Here is a 20798-nt window from a genome sequence, read left to right on the forward strand (position 1 = left end):
CTACCCATTTAAATTTTTTATTTAACTAAATTAAAATAATACATCTTATATTCATACGCTCATATATGTTATGTGTTTTTTTTTGTTTATTCTTTTTTTTTTTTTGAAACAAAGGAGCTCAACACAAGAGTGGAGCAAAACAAGAAAACAGACATAAATTAAACACAACTAGGTAGCACCACACAAAGCAAAAACATATCCCGCTGTCATTTTCGGCATTGCCATCAACAACAAAAGGGATTCTGATACTTCCACTCCTCAAAATTCTGAAAAGATGCAGTAATGGTATCTTCTACACTTTTTCCTGCATTCTGAAAAAGCCTCCTATTCCTCTCCATCCAGACGTTTCACACAATGACAAAGAAGCAAATTAGCCATTTCTTTCGCTCTTCCTTTCTCGTAGTTACACCTGTCCAACTGTGAAAATGTTCCTTTACAGTACCAGGAAATGACCACTTCCTATCAAAGTGATTCAGCCATGCGCATCATACCTGCCAAGTAAATTCACACCCAAGAAACAAGTGATAAACATTTTTAGCATCCTTACTACATAGAGCACACATGTTGTTGTCATGACCAATTATCCCAAACCGGCACAATCTGTCTTTTGTATTCACTCTGTCTATCAAGACAAACCATATAAATAGCTCCACTCTTGGCGGAACTAATCCTTTCCAAATAGAATTGGTAAAACTATAATTTGTTATGTCCTCTGGGAGCGTATCCTCCTGCAATACCTGCACAAAGGAGTTAGTAGAAAAAACACCTTGTTTATCAAACTTCCACACAATCCTATCCTCCCTGTTTGGCACTAATTTAACCACTCTCAGAGTTTCATGTAATTGATTCAGAAGTTCCAACTCCACTGGAATGGCTCACGCCTCCATTGGAAGTTCCAAACCCAATCTAACCCGTCCCAGAACCCGCAGACCCCAATGACACATCCTTTTTGCATTGAAATCGAGAAGAGCCTTGGAAACCTATCCTTTAGGGGACCACAGTATAGCCAGACATCCTCCCAGAAACGCGTTCTTCTCCCATCTCCAACCTCCATGGACAACCCATTTATCATCTTCTCTCTTACATGTTGTTCCTTAATCTATAGCTGACATATATCCTTCCAAGGACCTCCTTTAGTGGGCAATGTCTGGGTGGATAATAGCTTGTTAGGATTGAGATTATTACACGAACACACCACCTTCTTCCACAGCGGACAATCCTCCTTTGAGAACCTCCACCATCATTTAAACAATAGCGCTGTGTTACGTATCATAGCATCTCCAACACCTAACCCACCTAGCCTTTTGGCACCTGAACCACTTCTCATCTAACCAATGCCAAGCCATTCCTTCCATCCTCTCTACTCCACAAGAATTTTCTCTGTAGTGAAATCAACTTTTCAGCAACAGCTTTCGGTCATCTTGTACAAGCTTAAGTAGTATATTGGCAAACTATTTAAAACAGCTTTGATGAGCACCAACTTTCCTGCTTTATTAAGCACCTTCGACTTCCATAAGCTTAGTTTTTCCTCCACCTTGTCTATTATAGGCTTCCAAGTCTTGACTAACCTCGAATTAGCTCCTAGAGGGATTCTAAGGTACCTGATTGGCAGAGCCGCTTCCTTACACTCTAACAATCTGCACATACGTCTCACCCACAGTTGGTCACAATTGATTGGGATTAAACTGGATTTGTCGAAATTTATGCTTAACCCCGACATTAGTTCAAAGCAACGCAGTAGTCTCTGATAGTTCTTCACAGTCTCTTCCTCCGGCGGACAAAACAATATAGTGTCGTCGGCGAACTGAAGGTGCGACAATTCTATATTGTCTCTCCCAACCAACAGAGGAGATATACGGCCATTTCTAACTGTCTCTCCGACCATTCTATGTAGTACATCAACCACAAGTACAAATAAAAAAGGGAATAGTGGATCGCCTTGCCTCAAACCCCTTTCCATCATGAATGGCTTCGTCGGTGAACCATTTACCAACACAGACATAGAAGAAGTACTGACACACTCCATTACCCACTCCCTCCATCTTCGACCAAATCCCATCTTCTGCAACACAATGTCCACAAAGCTCCACTTTACTCTATCATAAGCCTTCTGAAAATCTAGCTTGATGATTGCCGCTGCCTTTTTCCTTAATTTGAGCCACTGCACAGTTTCACACGCTATAAGTGCCCCATCATGTATTTTGCGGCCCTTGACAAACGCACTTTGAGTCTCCCCGACCAGCTCTGGCATCACTGCTCTCATCCTCCTAACTAGCACCTTCGAAATCACCTTATAAACACAACCAACCATGCTAATCGGGCGGAAGTCTTTGATTTCTTTAGTCCCGCCGAACTTAGGAGCCAACGTAACCCATGTGATATTAGAGTCTTTAGGTAACCTAGCTGTCTGAAAGAAAGCAATCACAGCAGCTGTAAACTCAGTCCCAATTTCTTCCCTGCACCTCTTTATGAAATTCATATTGTACCCATCACTGCCTGGTGCTTTAGACGATTCACAGTCCCAAACTGCCTCTCTAATCTCCTCCACTGATGGTAATACCTCTAAAGCCATAGCATCCTCTTCAGATATCCTTGCCACCAGCCCATCTCTGAATCCCACCCTAGCAGACTTCTCTTGATGATACAATTGCCTATAAAACTCTCGGATAGCAATCTTTATTCTAGCTGAGTTTCTAATCAGTCTTCCATTAATAACCAAAGCATCAATTCTGTTATTCCTCCTCCTTGAAGAAGCTATTTGGTGGAAATACCTGGTGTTCTTGTCCATATCATTCGCATGCTTCGATCGTGACATTTGTTTCCAGTGTAGCTCTTTTCTAACATACCATCTCTCACAACAAGTCACCAACGCCTTCCTTCTTGCCTCCACTGTTCCATCATATGTCCCACTGCTTACCATGTCATCTATCTTCTTTATCTCATTCTCAAACTGCAGGATTTTGTTATCCATGTCACCAAAGTTGTCCTTGTGCCATCTTCTCAAAGGAATTGTCAAGGCCTTCAATTTGTCTGTGAAATCTACATCTCCCAAACCCCTCCATTCCTCTTTGACCATTCTTAGAAAATCTTCATGGGTAAACCATGAGTTAAGACTTCTGAACGGTCTTGGGCCGCCTCGCATCTTTGTATCTTCCACAATCATCGGGCAGTGATCTGACAAACCCCTTGGTCCTCCTTTTAGTCGAGTCTCTGGAAACTCCTCAATCCATTCCAGGCTAACCATTACTCTATCAATCCGGCTACATGAGCTCCCTCTAAACCAGGTATACTTGCGATCATTAAGCGAAAATTCTACTAAGTGCATATCTTGTATCCAATTCTTGAATTCTTCAGCAGCTCCTGGTAATCTATCCGCCCCCTTTCTTTCCTCCACCTGAACAATCTCATTAAAGTCTCCCATAAAGCAGCAAGGGACCTGATATAATCCAGCAATATAACTTAACTCCTCCCATAAAATCGTCTTCTCGTCTCTAGCATGAGCGCCATAAACCAAGAAAAACGCGCAATTAAAGTTATTCTTCAACAACACACCTTCGATGCACATCCACCTCTCCCCTTTATAACAGTTATGCATTTTAAACATACTTTCATCCCACATTAAGAGCAGCCCACCCGATGCACCATCAGACGTCACATATTCCCATCCCACACTATAGCACCCCCAGAGACATACTACATCAAATCTAGTTACAACATGCCTTTTAGTCTCTATCAACCCTAGCATATTCAAGTTATTTTTCATCTTCAAATCCTTTATCATTCTCAACTTCCCATCCCCCCTCAACCCCCTAACATTCCATGAGCTAAAAATCATTTTAACAAATTATTACACACCTTATTTTTGTTTTTGGGTCTGCATCGTCTTGCTTTCGCCCTTTGTTTTGCCATTCCTCTTTTCTGAGCATTCTCTTCATTCTGAGCTTGGAGTATCGCCATAATATCCTCTTCTTGGTCGTACAAAATTGCACCAGATTCCACCGCCAATTCCCATGTCCTTTTGTTCTCTGTCATTTGCTCCTCCGCTTTAGAACACTGGTTATCACCCGATCCGCTATCATGTTCACTATCCAAGCTATTCATTATAGACGTTCCAGCTTTGTCCCTATCCTTCTCCGAATCTTTCCTGCCTATCATATCACCTCGATGTTTATGACCAACACTTTCATGATCTACACAGTGCTTTGACAAGGTCGTATTTCCAATTTCACTACCAGCGTCGTTTTCGCCCTCTGTACTTGTTTTTTCAGTATCATCCCCTTCATCACTAGCATCCCCAACCCCTCCAAGCATATAGGAATCCTCACCATCATCCCTAGAGCACCTTGTGACCATTCCTTCGAGCTCCTCCACCACTGCTTTCCTTGCGTTCAACTTATCCCAGACTACCGTCTTCTTTCCGGCTTCATGGCTTTTCGGCGCCGACGCACCAGCACCTCCGTCCACCACAATCGCGTCATCTTCAGCCGTGTCCATCATCGCGTTTGATCGTTGCGGGCAAACACCAAGCTAGAGCCTCCAAGCGCTGGTCTCGCCGTTCGCCACTCACTCTTCTCCATTGCGCCAGGTCCGCGGGCTACCGTGCAGAGCCACGAGCTCATCTCCATAAGGTTCCTTCCAAGCAGCTGCGCAAGGATCGGGTACCTTCTCCCCCCCTGAAACCCTGCGTCACCCGACCCAAATCAGTTTGGAGTGGCCCAGATTTCCGGAACGCGCCTCCTGTCTCAGCGCTACCTTGGTTCGGGCCTGATGAAAATTGTTGGCCCAATTGCAGAATCATACCCCTATTATAATAACTGGTGTATCTGGCCCAATCTTCATGTTTTTTGTAATTTATTTTTGTCATTTTTCTCCTTATGGCTCCCTCATCCAGCCCACTTACATTGTTTCCACAAAGCCCAGACCTGTTTCTTTTTTAATCCTCTCCATCACTCATCATGTCGTATCCCATCAAATTAGCTCTGTCTTTAATTCCTTGTTGATACGAATCGGCCGTTACCATTTTCAATAAGTTGATTTTTGAATTGGCATTATTCCACTCATTCAAAATTTCTTATGAATTTACTATTCTGCCCTTGTCATCTTCCCTTTCCCTCATCACCATCATTGCCAACTCCGCTACCTGGTCCCTGCATTCCGGCTCATCTAATTGGCTTGCTTGATCTATAGCCATAACTTGAGAGTGGCTTGTTGCATCGTTATCTCGTTTTTTGCTACTTGTTTCACTAGCGTTAATCTTTTCCGGCTTACACGCTGCACTATATGTCTCTTCACCCACCTCTTTTACCAACACGTCAAAATCACTTAGTCCAATTGTAAGATGTATCCATTCGTTGATAACATCCAATACACATGTATCGATTTGTACGCGTCCGACACTAAAGAAATTGCATGATTCTGTCAAATTATCACAACCCACCACTTCACCCCATTGACTTCCGATGATATTGAAAGTGTTCACCGACCAGGAATGTAATGGAACTCCATAACATTCTAACCATACTCTCCTAGTTTCACTTCGCTCCGCCTCCTCCCATCTCCAAACACTATGGAAGAGTTGTAGCAGACTGTTCAATTTAAACGTGTAGGTTTCTTCTGCGCTTTGCACGCAGTCAAACGTCAAAAGAGCTTTATACGCACCGAGTTCTCGTATTTGGACAACTTGAGGCAGGATTTTCGCGATCTTATCTTTCATAGATTTAAAGTCAATGGCTTTTGTCGTCCCTCTTACTAAACTTCTCTGCAGCCACTCCAAGTTATCTTTTGCCACCGCTACTTCAATCTTTTTGGTCCACCCGTTTTCATGTGGGACTTGTTCTTTTTTCTCCTTCCTGACCTCCGTTATATTCTGACGTGCATCATGAGTCTCTTCGTCTTGTTGCCTCCGAACCGTCTTGTTTTGGATGTCATCTCCTTTCTGTGCCCTCTTCGTATCATACACATCTGATATCCTCCGGTACTTCGCTTCCCCTACAAATACAACTCTTCCTCTCAACCTCAACCGATTCATTTCTCTGATTGCCTTCAATGCTCCTCCCTTCGTAGTATATCGTATGAACGCAAAAATGTATATATTATCGCCTTTTTGTTTACGCGATAAATATATGTCATTGATGTGTCCAGTCTCTTTCTTCTTTTACGTCTTTTTTTCCTTTCTCTTCTCTTTTATTTTATTTTCTTTTCTTTAGGATTATTAATATCATCATCATCATTATCTATTTTTTTATTCTATTTTTCTTTTTTTTCTATCTCAAAAAACAACAATAATAAGAAGAAAAAAAGTGTATAGCAAAAACGAAAAGCAACCAAAAAAATAATAAGCCAAATAAATTCTTGTTAAGAAATTGTTGCATCAAGTCCAAAACCTTAAAAAAAATTTTAATTAAGAAATTTTAATATCAAATTTAAGATATTTTTGTGTCACAGCTAAAAAATTTTGATACTATTTTTCTATTTTATGTTTTTACAACAACTCCTCCCCCTTCTTGTTATTTTTATAATTTTTGTATTACACTTTTATAATTTTTTTTTGTTTCACTTCTAAAAAAATTAAAAAAAAAAAGAAAAACAAGGAATAAAACGAAAGAATTATGCAAGTTTTTATTTCTTTCTTTAGTTTATCCTTTGAATTTAATTTTAATACACTATTAGTATAAAACAGCTTTACACATGCATCCAATTACGTAACATAATATTATTAAAAATAGGATAAAATATACTTTTATCCCTTATGTTTATTAAAAATTTTAAAAATACCCTTATATTTTAATTTATTTCAATTTTATCCCTTAAATTTTTAATTTTTGCATCAATTTTACTCTTCTTGCTAATTTTTTTCAGTTAACATTTTTCTTTCTAATTGTACCCATCCCTAAAATTACCACCATCATCGTCACACTCCTCTCTATCTCTCATCACTGCATTCATTTCTCATGAAAACGCCATTTTTACACTACTACTAGACTAAAATAGTTCCTTTTTCTCTCTGGTGCAAGCACCTGCTCCCATTACTTTTATCTTCTGCTGCCAAAGTATGCACTATACACTACTCTATCCCCATTTGTTTTTTGTTTTCTTTTGAATTTGTCATTGTTCTTCTTGAAAGAAGAAGAGAATCTTAAAGAATTAATGGAGTAATTTTTATTGAATGAGGAAAAAATGTGTACAAAATGAAAAGAAACCATGTTTTAATTCTAACAAAACTAATCCCTTTTTATACACTCACACTTGTTAACTATTCTTAAGGGGTATTAAATATTAATTGATGGGCTGCTACTGCTTTATTGGGCTGCAGTTGACTTATACTTTGGGCTGCTGCTCTCAATACTCTCTCTCCCCCTTCAAGCTCAAGTTGCTCCTTGGAACAACTTTGAGCTTATTTTTGAGCCTCTCATAACTGGTTGTTGACAAAGATTTTGTTAAAATGTCAGCAACTTGTTCAATTTCAGGAATATGTACAACCTGTAATGACTTGTTGTTGATCTTTTCTCGAACAACTTGGATATCTAACTGAAAATGCTTCGTTTTGTCATGTAAGACAAGATTTGTAGTGAGCAAAACATTGCTTAAATTGTCACAAAATATTGATGGAGCAGTAGTCAATTCTTCACCCATGTAATCTTTGCTTCACAGGCTGCTAGGCTTTCGAAATTCTGCCTCAGTTGAAGATCTACTTATAGTTGTTTGTTTCCTACAAGTCCAAGTAACCAAATTAGCTCTGAAGAATACACAATAACCCAAAATAGACCTCCAATCCTCTAAATCTGCTGCCCAGTCAGAATCAGAAAAATCATACAACCTATAGTCGTTGCATTTATGTAAGAGTAAACCATATTCTTGTGTTCCTTAAAGATATCGTAAAATCCTCTTTACATCCTTCCAGTGAGCAAGTAAAGGGCTGTGCATGAATTGAGAAACCTTCCTCACAGCAAAACTCAGGTCAGGCCTAGTGATGGTAACATATTGCAATGTACCTACCACAGATCTGAAGAGCTTCGAATCCTCAAATTGTTCTAAAATTGTAGACGGTAGCTGCAAAGAGGAGATCATAGGAGTAGGCATAGCACTTGCCGTACTCATTCCTAATTTAGACAGTAAGTCTTTAATGTATTTAGTTTGGGATAAATGAAGTTGTCCAATTTTAGTTTTATGAACCTCAATACCAAGAAAGTAGGATACCTCTCCCAAGTATTTTTGAGTAAAAATCTTGTTTAACTTTTGTATCATAACATCAATTTCATTCGAATCATTACTAGTGATGATAATGTCATCAACATAACATAGAATATAAATGACATAATGAGAGTCATGTTTGATGAATAAAGATGTATCAGACTTAGTACTAACAAAGCCAAAACTGTTTAGAGTATTGCTAAGCTTTAGAAACCATTCTCTCGGAGCTTGCTTGAGGCCATAAAGGACTTTATTTAATTTACACATTAAACTGTCAGAATCATGAGAGAAACCAATAGGTTGATGCATATAGTTCATGTAAATCACCATTGAGAAAAGTATTATTAAAATCTAATTGTCTTATAAAGCAGTCTTTTAATAAAGCTATACTTAACACAATTCGAATGGTGGAAGGTCTGATAACAGGACTAAACACCTATTCAAAATCAAAGTCTTCAGATTGGTGGAAGTCTTGAGACACCAATCTGGTTTTGTACTTTTGTATAGTACCATCGGGAAGAGCCTTTTTATAGTGAAAACCCATTTAGATTCAATAATTTTGGCATTTTGAGGTTTTGGCACAAGTGTCCAAGTATGATTTCTGATTAAGGCATTATACTACTCCTCTTTTATAGCATTTTTCCATTGAGGAATAGCTAATGCAGCACTAGGTGTTTTAGGAGGTGTTTTATGTAAAATGTTTAAATCAACATTACTAATTAAGGCTTTGGGTTTGGAATTTTCAGTTTTAGACCTAGTGAGCATGGGATGTTGATTTAGAGATTTAGAAGATATAAGAGCATCTGCAGATGTAGGAATGGGTGCAGAATTATTATTATTATTATTATTATTATTATTATTATTATTATTATTATTATTATTATTATTATTATTATTGATAGAGTCAATAGGTGGAGGCGGTGGAGGCTCCCAGAGACGAGAATAGGATGTTGTATTTCAATAGTAAAGTGTATGGAATTAGAATTAGTAGGAGTACTTAGATTATGACTACTAATATCGCTAGGATTACGATTTGTATACTGAATATTCGAAATAGAAGAACTGTGAGATGAAGAGCCTAAAACAGAACCTATACTAGGAATAAAATTGTTAAAAGAACTAGATTTACCAGAATCTCTAGAGGAGTCATTCTTATCAGTTTTAACAAATAGTTCCTTGTAAGAAAAAAAGGTTTCATCAAATTGAACATGTCTTGTGGTATAAAGTTTACCACAAGGTAAAAGGCATTTGTAGCTTTTTGAGTTTGGGGCATAACCAAGAAAGACACATTTATGAGATTTAAAATCTAACTTTGTTTTATTGTAAGGCCTTAAAAGAGGAAAATAGCTACTACCAAAAGCTCTTAGAGAAGTATAATCAAGGACAGTGTTAAACAAGGTCTCGTAAGGAGATTTGTTGTCCAAAATTGGAGTTGGGATGTGATTAATTAAGTTGCTATTAAAACAGCCTCATCCCAGAAAATAAATGGCATAGAGACTATAGATAACATTGTAAGACTCATTTCAATAAAGTGCCTATGTTTTCTCTCAGCCCTGTCATTTTGTTCTAGAGTGTAAGGACAACTAAACTTTTGAACAATACCTTCATTGGCTAGGAATTGACTGAACTGATAAAAAGTGTATTTCCCACCATTATCAGACAGAAAAGCTTTTATTTTGTGATTTGTAAGATTCTCCATTTGCTATTTAAACTGTTTGAAAGCTAACAGAACTTGAGATTTAGAGACAAGTAAAAAAAGAAAAGTATACCGAGAATATGCATCAATAAAGGTAACATAATAACGAAATTTTAAGTGTGATACAATGGGTGCTGGACCCCAAACATCAGAGTAAACAAGTTGGAGAGGTATATTGTAGACAGTAAGTGAGGAATTAAAAGGCAATTTATGCATTTTAGCATGCATACAGTTTTCACACACATCAGGAAACAAAGTATCTTTATTCTTATCCATGTCAATATTACAACTTAATAGAATTGTGAGTACAATTTTCTTTACTGTGTGACCAAGTATTTTATACCACAAGTCCAAAAAAACTTTGGAAGAAATAAAAGCACAAGGTTGTAAAGAATCTAGAGAAAAATTAGGAACAGTAACATTGAAAAATTTGTAAATGCCACCTTATCTATGTCCTTGAAGAAGCACTTTGTCAGTTTGCTGGCATTTAACAAAACACACATGAGCATAAAATTGAAAATAAACATTATTATCTTCAACAAATTTGGAGACATGGATAAGATTTTTGGTGATTTCTGGAGAATAAATTAATTGTTGTAATCTGAAATATCTATTAGAATCATAAGCATATAATAAAGAAGTACCAATTTTAGATATATGCAAACCTAAGCCATTCCCAATCTGAACTTGGTCAAGGCCTGAGTAATCTGAGAATGTGATAAACGAAGATGAATCAGGAGTAGTGTGGTGGGAAGGACCAGTATCTGGGTACCATGAGGAGTCAACAATAGATCCTGGAGTAGCTATGTAGGCAGTAGGATGATGAAAAGATGGAGGGGGTGGTGGTGGTGTAGTTGTAGTAGTGCTGGCTTGTGACATATTAGAAAAGTTTGGTGAATTGGTGAAGGAGGGGGAAGAGGGAGTCTGAGAATTAAATGTCAGCAACTTGTTCAATTTCAGGAATATGTACAACCTGTAATGACTTGTTGTTGATCTTTTCTCGAACAACTTGGATATCTAACTGAAAATGCTTCGTTTTGTCATGTAAGACAAGATTTGTAGTGAGCAAAACATTGCTTAAATTGTCACAAAATATTGATGGAGCAGTAGTCAATTCTTCACCCATGTAATCTTTGCTTCACAGGCTGCTAGGCTTTCGAAATTCTGCCTCAGTTGAAGATCTACTTATAGTTGTTTGTTTCCTACAAGTCCAAGTAACCAAATTAGCTCTGAAGAATACACAATAACCCAAAATAGACCTCCAATCCTCTAAATCTGCTGCCCAGTCAGAATCAGAAAAATCATACAACCTATAGTCGTTGCATTTATGTAAGAGTAAACCATATTCTTGTGTTCCTTAAAGATATCGTAAAATCCTCTTTACATCCTTCCAGTGAGCAAGTAAAGGGCTGTGCATGAATTGAGAAACCTTCCTCACAGCAAAACTCAGGTCAGGCCTAGTGATGGTAACATATTGCAATGTACCTACCACAGATCTGAAGAGCTTCGAATCCTCAAATTGTTCTAAAATTGTAGACGGTAGCTGCAAAGAGGAGATCATAGGAGTAGGCATAGCACTTGCCGTACTCATTCCTAATTTAGACAGTAAGTCTTTAATGTATTTAGTTTGGGATAAATGAAGTTGTCCAATTTTAGTTTTATGAACCTCAATACCAAGAAAGTAGGATACCTCTCCCAAGTATTTTTGAGTAAAAATCTTGTTTAACTTTTGTATCATAACATCAATTTCATTCGAATCATTACTAGTGATGATAATGTCATCAACATAACATAGAATATAAATGACATAATGAGAGTCATGTTTGATGAATAAAGATGTATCAGACTTAGTACTAACAAAGCCAAAACTGTTTAGAGTATTGCTAAGCTTTAGAAACCATTCTCTCGGAGCTTGCTTGAGGCCATAAAGGACTTTATTTAATTTACACATTAAACTGTCAGAATCATGAGAGAAACCAATAGGTTGATGCATATAGTTCATGTAAATCACCATTGAGAAAAGTATTATTAAAATCTAATTGTCTTATAAAGCAGTCTTTTAATAAAGCTATACTTAACACAATTCGAATGGTGGAAGGTCTGATAACAGGACTAAACACCTATTCAAAATCAAAGTCTTCAGATTGGTGGAAGTCTTGAGACACCAATCTGGTTTTGTACTTTTGTATAGTACCATCGGGAAGAGCCTTTTTATAGTGAAAACCCATTTAGATTCAATAATTTTGGCATTTTGAGGTTTTGGCACAAGTGTCCAAGTATGATTTCTGATTAAGGCATTATACTACTCCTCTTTTATAGCATTTTTCCATTGAGGAATAGCTAATGCAGCACTAGGTGTTTTAGGAGGTGTTTTATGTAAAATGTTTAAATCAACATTACTAATTAAGGCTTTGGGTTTGGAATTTTCAGTTTTAGACCTAGTGAGCATGGGATGTTGATTTAGAGATTTAGAAGATATAAGAGCATCTGCAGATGTAGGAATGGGTGCAGAATTATTATTATTATTATTATTATTATTATTATTATTATTATTATTATTATTATTATTATTATTATTATTATTATTATTATTATTATTATTATTATTATTATTATTATTATTATTATTATTATTATTATTATTATTATTATTATTATTATTATTATTATTGATAGAGTCAATAGGTGGAGGCAGATTTGTATCCCAGAGACGAGAATAGGATGTTGTATTTCAATAGTAAAGTGTATGGAATTAGAATTAGTAGGAGTACTTAGATTATGACTACTAATATCGCTAGGATTACGATTTGTATACTGAATATTCGAAATAGAAGAACTGTGAGATGAAGAGCCTAAAACAGAACCTATACTAGGAATAAAATTGTTAAAAGAACTAGATTTACCAGAATCTCTAGAGGAGTCATTCTTATCAGTTTTAACAAATAGTTCCTTGTAAGAAAAAAAGGTTTCATCAAATTGAACATGTCTTGTGGTATAAAGTTTACCACAAGGTAAAAGGCATTTGTAGCTTTTTGAGTTTGGGGCATAACCAAGAAAGACACATTTATGAGATTTAAAATCTAACTTTGTTTTATTGTAAGGCCTTAAAAGAGGAAAATAGCTACTACCAAAAGCTCTTAGAGAAGTATAATCAAGGACAGTGTTAAACAAGGTCTCGTAAGGAGATTTGTTGTCCAAAATTGGAGTTGGGATGTGATTAATTAAGTTGCTATTAAAACAGCCTCATCCCAGAAAATAAATGGCATAGAGACTATAGATAACATTGTAAGACTCATTTCAATAAAGTGCCTATGTTTTCTCTCAGCCCTGTCATTTTGTTCTAGAGTGTAAGGACAACTAAACTTTTGAACAATACCTTCATTGGCTAGGAATTGACTGAACTGATAAAAAGTGTATTTCCCACCATTATCAGACAGAAAAGCTTTTATTTTGTGATTTGTAAGATTCTCCATTTGCTATTTAAACTGTTTGAAAGCTAACAGAACTTGAGATTTAGAGACAAGTAAAAAAAGAAAAGTATACCGAGAATATGCATCAATAAAGGTAACATAATAACGAAATTTTAAGTGTGATACAATGGGTGCTGGACCCCAAACATCAGAGTAAACAAGTTGGAGAGGTATATTGTAGACAGTAAGTGAGGAATTAAAAGGCAATTTATGCATTTTAGCATGCATACAGTTTTCACACACATCAGGAAACAAAGTATCTTTATTCTTATCCATGTCAATATTACAACTTAATAGAATTGTGAGTACAATTTTCTTTACTGTGTGACCAAGTATTTTATACCACAAGTCCAAAAAAACTTTGGAAGAAATAAAAGCACAAGGTTGTAAAGAATCTAGAGAAAAATTAGGAACAGTAACATTGAACAATCTATAAATGCCACCCTGTCTATGTCTTTGAAGAAGCACTTTGTCAATTTGCTGGCATTTAACAAAACACACATGAGCATAAAATTGAAAATAAACATTATTATCTTCAACAAATTTGGAGACATGGATAAGATTTTTGGTGATTTCTGGAGAATAAATTAATTGTTGTAATCTGAAATATCTATTAGAATCATAAGCATATAATAAAGAAGTACCAATTTTAGATATATGCAAACCTAAGCCATTCCCAATCTGAACTTGGTCAAGGCCTGAGTAATCTGAGAATGTGATAAACGAAGATGAATCAGGAGTAGTGTGGTGGGAAGGACCAGTATCTGGGTACCATGAGGAGTCAACAATAGATCCTGGAGTAGCTATGTAGGCAGTAGGATGATGAAAAGATGAAGGGGTTGGTGGTGGTGTAGTTGTAATGGAACTGGCTTGTGACAAATTAGAAGAGTTTGGTGAATTGGTGAAGGAGGTGGAAAAGGGAGTTTGAGAATTTTGTGATGGAGGAGGTATATGCTGGTTGAATTTGTTGAAACAATGCCAAGCAATGTGGTCAAATCTACCACATACCTGGCATTGTGGCCTATTATGATTGAAAAATGATCTACCTCCTCGTGAAAACCTACCACCTCTACCTCTTTTTCCTCCAAAATCACGACCTGAATTGGAATTGGAAGGAAATGAACTCTGAAAGATATTAGCTTGAATCATAGAGGTTGTGGATTTTTGGAATTTATCAAACATATCATCAAAGGTTAAAATTTGAGTTTCAACCTTACAAATACTGAAAATTTCTCGTTTGGAATTGACATTGTGAATTAAAACTTGATATTCTTCATTCAATCCCTCAAGCAGTGCATCAACATGTTCTTCAACAGTTAAAGGAGAGCCTAAAGCTGTTAAGAATATGCAATCTCCTTAATCTTCGAAATATATTCAGAAGTTGTTGAACCTTGCTTCTTGATAATCTTTATTTGTGCTTTGAGCTGTTTGACACGATATTTAGTAGATTTCTTAAAATATTGTTCAATTCTGCCCCGAATTTCATGACTGAAACAGCAACCAACCATTTTAGTTTTGAATAAAAGATCAATAGATGCCAAAAATCAAGACTGGATATTATAATCATCTTGAAGCCACTGGGTATACGCTGATGATTCGATTCCATTTTGTTGATCTTCAATCGTAGTGAATCTAGGAGGAACACGATCTTTATAGAGATGATTTTTCAAAAGCTGACCTTGAACTGCCACTAATTCTTGTTGCTGCCAAGTTTTGTGATTTTTTTCTCCTAATTTATCACTAATTAGAGTAAAGGATCAGGAGTTGAACAATTAAGGTGAGAAAGAAAAGGAATTGAGATAGCAAGAAGATTATTGTTGTTGTTGTTGGCAGAATTTTCAGGGTTTGAATTGTTGTTGTTGTTGGTCACAGGAGGTGAATTGTTAGATGAATGTGGAGATGCATCCATGGTTGAGAAAAACCTGAAGCTTGTGATACCATGAAAGAAGAAGAGAATCTTGAAGAAGTAATGGAGTAACTTTTATTGACTGAGAAAAAAATGTGTACAGAATGAAAAGGAACCATATTTTTGTAAATCATGTTGCTTGTATGCGAATTTTGTATTCATAGGTTTTGATGAATGACAAACCAACAAACGACATGAAAGACAAACCAACAAACAACTTGAATGAACAAGCATATTGAAAGATCAACCAACATTCAACGTTGAGGAATGAAGAGTTGAAAGCAACACAACAACAACAAGAAACTCAAGTCCACAACATTTGAATGGTGAAGACAAAGAAAAAGATTTAAATAAAGCCTCTACAACAAAGGATAATGTTCAAGTTGAAGAAATTGCACCATCACAAACACAAATAAATGCACTTCCAAAGGACTGGCATACTTCAAAGGATCATCCTCTAGACAACGTCATTGGTAATGTTTTGAAAGGGGTAACAACTCGATCCTCTTTTAGAAATTTATTTACATATAGTGCTTTTGTTTCTCAAACTGAACCATCTACCATTGAGTCCGCAATTGATGATGAACATTGGGTTATGGCAATGCAAGAGGAGCTTAACCAATTCAAACGAAATAACGTTTGGGAATTGGTGCCTAAACCAAGTAATCAAACAATTGTCGGAACAAAATGGGTTTTTAGAAATAAACTCGATGAAAATGGTACAATTGTTAGAAACAAAGCTAGATTAGTAGCTAAAGGTTATAATCAAGAGGAAGGCATTGATTATGACGAAACTTATGCTCCCGTAGCTAGATTAGAAGCTATTAGGATGTTACTTGCTTTTGCATCCTCTTATAACATTTGGCATTTTGGTGCAATAAAACCCCACTTTTTCATCATCTTCAACCTCACAACTCATATCTCCACCTCCAAACCTCCATTACCTCCAAAACAAGCTCACATATAGCTTCATACAACTCACAAAACTTAGATACCCACTACAAACAAATTATATATTTGAAGTCCCCACATTCTCCTCTACAAAACCCATAAAACAAAATCATCCACAATGCCTAGAATCAAGAGAACCGTCAATTCACCCCCCCTCTTGAGTAATTGTGCATAGGTTCTACAATTTTTAATTCTAACAAAATTGATCCCTTTTTATATACCCACATTTGTTAACTATTCTTGAGGGGTATTAACTGATGGACTGCTACTGATTTATTGGGCTGCAGTTGACTTATACTTTGGGTTGCTGCTCTCAATACTTCTTATTTTACGTATGGATTATTAGTTTTTTAACCGAACTCAAACTGAAATCTTTTTTTTCTTTTTAGGAAGTTTGCTCTTTTTCTAAATAAGAAAATATGTATTTTTTTTCTTCTTCTTCTGGGGAGTATGGTGCACGAATTGTAAATCACACTTTTCACAACTCGTACCACTAACCAGCAAGTGTACTGGGTCGTCCAAGTAATACCTTACGTGAGTAAGGGTCGATCCCACGGAGATTGTTGGCTTGAAATGGTTATTTTGTAACTCTTAGTCAGGAGATTAATTATGATTATTAGTTTGAATTGAGAAAAATAAAAGAGCATGGATTAAATACTTGTTATGCAGTAATGGAGAATATGTTGGAGTTTTGGAGATGCTTTGTCTTCTGAATCTCTGCTTTCCCCCTGTCTTCTTCTTCACGCACGCAAGGTTTCTCCTATGGCAAGCTATGTGTTGGTGGATCACTGTTGTTAATGGCTACCATCCGTCCTCTCAGTGAAAATGGTCCAGGTGCGCTGTCACCGCACGGCTAATCATCTGTCGGTTCTCACTCATGCTGGAATAGGATCCATTGATCCTTTTGCGTCTGTCACTACGCCCAACCCTTGTGAGTTTGAAGCTCGTCACAGTCATTCAATTCTGAATCCTACTCGGAATACCACAGATAAGGTTTAGACTTTCTGAATTCTCAAGAATGCTGCCAATAGATTCTAGCTTATACAACGAAGATTCTGATTACGGAATCCAAAAGATACTCATTCAATCGAAGGTAGAACGGGAGTGGTTGTCAGGCACGCGTTCATAGATTGAGAATGGTGATGCGTGTCATGGATCATCACATTCATCATATTGAAGTGCGAATGAACATCTTAGATAGAAACAAGTGTGTTTGAATAGAAAACAGAAATAATTGTATTAATTCATCGAGACACAGCAGAGCTCCTCACCCCCAACAATGGAGTTTAGAGACTCATGCCGTCAAAGAGTACAAAGTTCAGATCTAAAAAATGTCATGAGGTACAAAATAAATCTCTAAAAGTTGTTTAAATACTAAACTAGTAACCTAGGTTTACAGAAAATGAGTAAACTAAGATAGATAGTGCAAAAATCCACTTCTGGGGCCCACTCGGTGTGTGCTGGGGCTGAGACTTGAGCTTTACACGTGTCTAGGCTGTTTCCAGATTTAAACACCAGGTTGTAACCTGTTTCTGGCGTTTAACTCCAACTTGTAACCTATTTCTGGCGTTTAACGCTAGAATGCAACATGAAACTGGCGTTGAACGCCAGTTTACGTCATTTATCCTTGAGCAAAGTATGAACTATTATATATTTCTGGAAAGCCCTGGATGTCTACTTTCCAACGCAACTGAGAGAGCACCATTTGAACTCCTGTAACTCCAGAAAATCTATTTCAAGTGCAGGGATGTCAGAATCCAACAGCATCTGCAGTCCTTTTTCAGCCTGAATCAGATTTTTGCTCAGCTCCCTCAATTTCAGCCAGAAAATACTTGAAATCACAGAAAAATACACAAACTCATAGTAAAGTCCAGAAATATGAATTTTTCCTAGAAACTAATAAAAATATACTAAAAACTAACTAAAACATGCTAAAAACTACATGAAATTACCCCCAAAAAACGTATAAAATATCCGCTCATCACAATACCAAACTTAAATTGTTGCTTGTCCCCAAGTAACTAGACAAATAAAATAGGATAAAAAGAAATCGATAAGCAATAATATCTCAGAGTTTTAAGTGAAGCTCAGATTCTAATTAGATGAGCGGGACTAGTAACTTTTTGTTTCCGAACAGTTTTGGCATCTCACTTTATCCTTTGAAATTTAGAATGATTGGCGTCCATAGGAACTCAGAATTTAGATAGTATTATTGATTCTCCTAGTTTAGTATGTTGATTCTTGAACACAGCTACTTTATGAGTCTTGGCCGTGGCCCTAAGCACTTTGTTTTCCAGTATTACCACCGAATACATAAATGCCACAGACACATAACTGGGTGAACTTTTTTAGATTGTGACTTAGCTTTGCTAAAGTCCCTAATTAGAGGTGTCCAGATTTCTTAAGCACACTCTGTTTTTGCTTCGGACCTCGACTTTAACTGCTCAGTCTCAAGTTTTCACTTGACACCTTCACGCCATAAGCACATGGTTAGAGACAACTTAGTTTAGCCGCTTAGGCCAGGATTTTATTCCTTTTAGACCCTCCTATCCATTAATGCTCAAAGCCTTGGATCCTTTTTACCCTTGCCTTTTGGTTTTAAGGGCTACTGGCTTTTTCTACTGCTCCTTCTTTTTTTTTTGCTGCTTTTTTTTGCTTCAAGAATCAATTTCATGATTTTTCAGATCATCAATAACGTTTCTCTTGTTCATCATTCTTTCAGGAGCCAACAATTTTAACATTCATAAAATTCAATATCAAAAACATGCACTGTTCAGGCATTCATTCAGAAGACAAAAAGCATTGCCACCACATATAGATAATTAGAATTTTCCTTATTAAGAACTCGAAAAAATATTGCCTCCTTATTCTAAAAATCTGCTATTTTATTCATGTTTGATGATGATGAGAAAAATAAATTATAGCTTAATTGGAGATTAAATCAAAATAGAGATACTAATTACTACTACTCATATATAACTTCTAAGGTAAATTTCTAATAAGAACAATTATCACAGAGTTAAGGCTAAGATTAGAACTCAACAACCTTGAATTTGGGAGGTGGATGCCTCTTTAGTCCATGGAGTGCTTGGCCCTTCAAGAGATAGCTTCTGCCGCTTCAGTTCCTTCAGTTCACGCCCTTGCTCTTCTTGTTCTCTAAGCAGTTTGCAGAGCATGCTGTTTTGATTTTGCTGTTCTTCCTTCAGTTGATCCACAGCTTCTTGCAACTTGGTGACAGATGCTTCTAGGCGCTCCCAGTATTCAATTTGAGAGATTTCCGGGAGGAACTCCTGTGCTCTCCTCTTGATGGGTTCGTCCTGCACTTGTTGTCCTTCCATAGACTTTTTGGTGATTGGTAGCTCAACTGGGATGTACTCATCTACTCCTATTTTTATCCCAGCATCTTTACATAACAGAGAGACTAAGCTTGGATAAGCCAATATGGCATCTTTGGAGTTCTTGTTTGCAATCTTGTAAAGCTCACAAGCAATCAGCTGATGAACTTCCACTTTTTTTCCAGCATAATACAATGAATCATCACTGCTCTTCTGATAGTAACCTCAGAGCGGTTGCTAGTAGGCAATATAGAGCGCCCAATGAAGTCCAGCCAGCCTCTGGCGACTGGTTTGAGATCTCCTCTTTTGAGTTGGTTCGGGGCACCCTTTCTGTTGGTTGTCCATTTAGCTCCAGGGAGACATATGTCCTCTAGGATCTTGTCCAAGTTCAGGTTTGATCTCATCATTCTCCTATTAAAGGAGTCTGGGTCATCTTGCAGTTGAGGCAGCTTGAGGATCTCCCTTATTTTGTCAGGGTGGGTGTGAACAATCTTCCCTCTGACCAGAGTTCTATAGTCATAGAATGCGGTTCCTGCTATCTCTGCCTGTCCGTCTGCCACAGATTTGCGTAGAATTCCTGAACCATGTTTCTTCCCACCTTTATTTCAGGATTAGCTAGGACTTCCCAGCTCCTGTTTCGAATTTGCTCTTGGATCACCGGATATTCGTCTTCTTTCAGATCGAATTTAACTTTCGGGATCACTGACCTTAGACCAATTATTTTGTAGTAATGGTCTGAATGTTCTTTGGTTAAGAACTTCCCTTGATTCCAAAGTGGTTTTGGAATATTCTCTTTCTTGCCTCTTGAGTTGGTTTGTTTTCCCTTAGGAGCCATGATTTTAGTGGGTATTGGCTTAGTGATCACGGATAAACACACCAAACTTAGAGGTTTGCTTGTCCTCAAGTAAAAGAAAAGAAAGGAGAGGGATATGAGGAGAGCCAAGTCCGAATTGTGGAGGTGGGGGGGAGGCCAAACTAGGATTTAAAGGGAAAGGGTGGGTTTTTGAAAATTTTGAAGAAGATATGGTAAAAGATATGATTTGTAAAAGATAAGTATGATAGGAAAAGGATGCACTTTAAAATTTAAAAGATATGAATAATATGGAAAATATTTGAAAAAGATAGCTTTGTTCTGAAAAAGATGCTGTGAAGATTTGAAAAAGATATTGATGAGTTGAAAAGATTGTAGAAAGAAAAGAGATAGATTTGGTTTGAAAAGGATTTGAAAATAATTTGAAGAGGATAAAAAA

Source organism: Arachis ipaensis, chromosome B05 (assembly GCF_000816755.2).
Source record: "Arachis ipaensis cultivar K30076 chromosome B05, Araip1.1, whole genome shotgun sequence".
Taxonomy (NCBI): domain Eukaryota; kingdom Viridiplantae; phylum Streptophyta; class Magnoliopsida; order Fabales; family Fabaceae; genus Arachis; species Arachis ipaensis.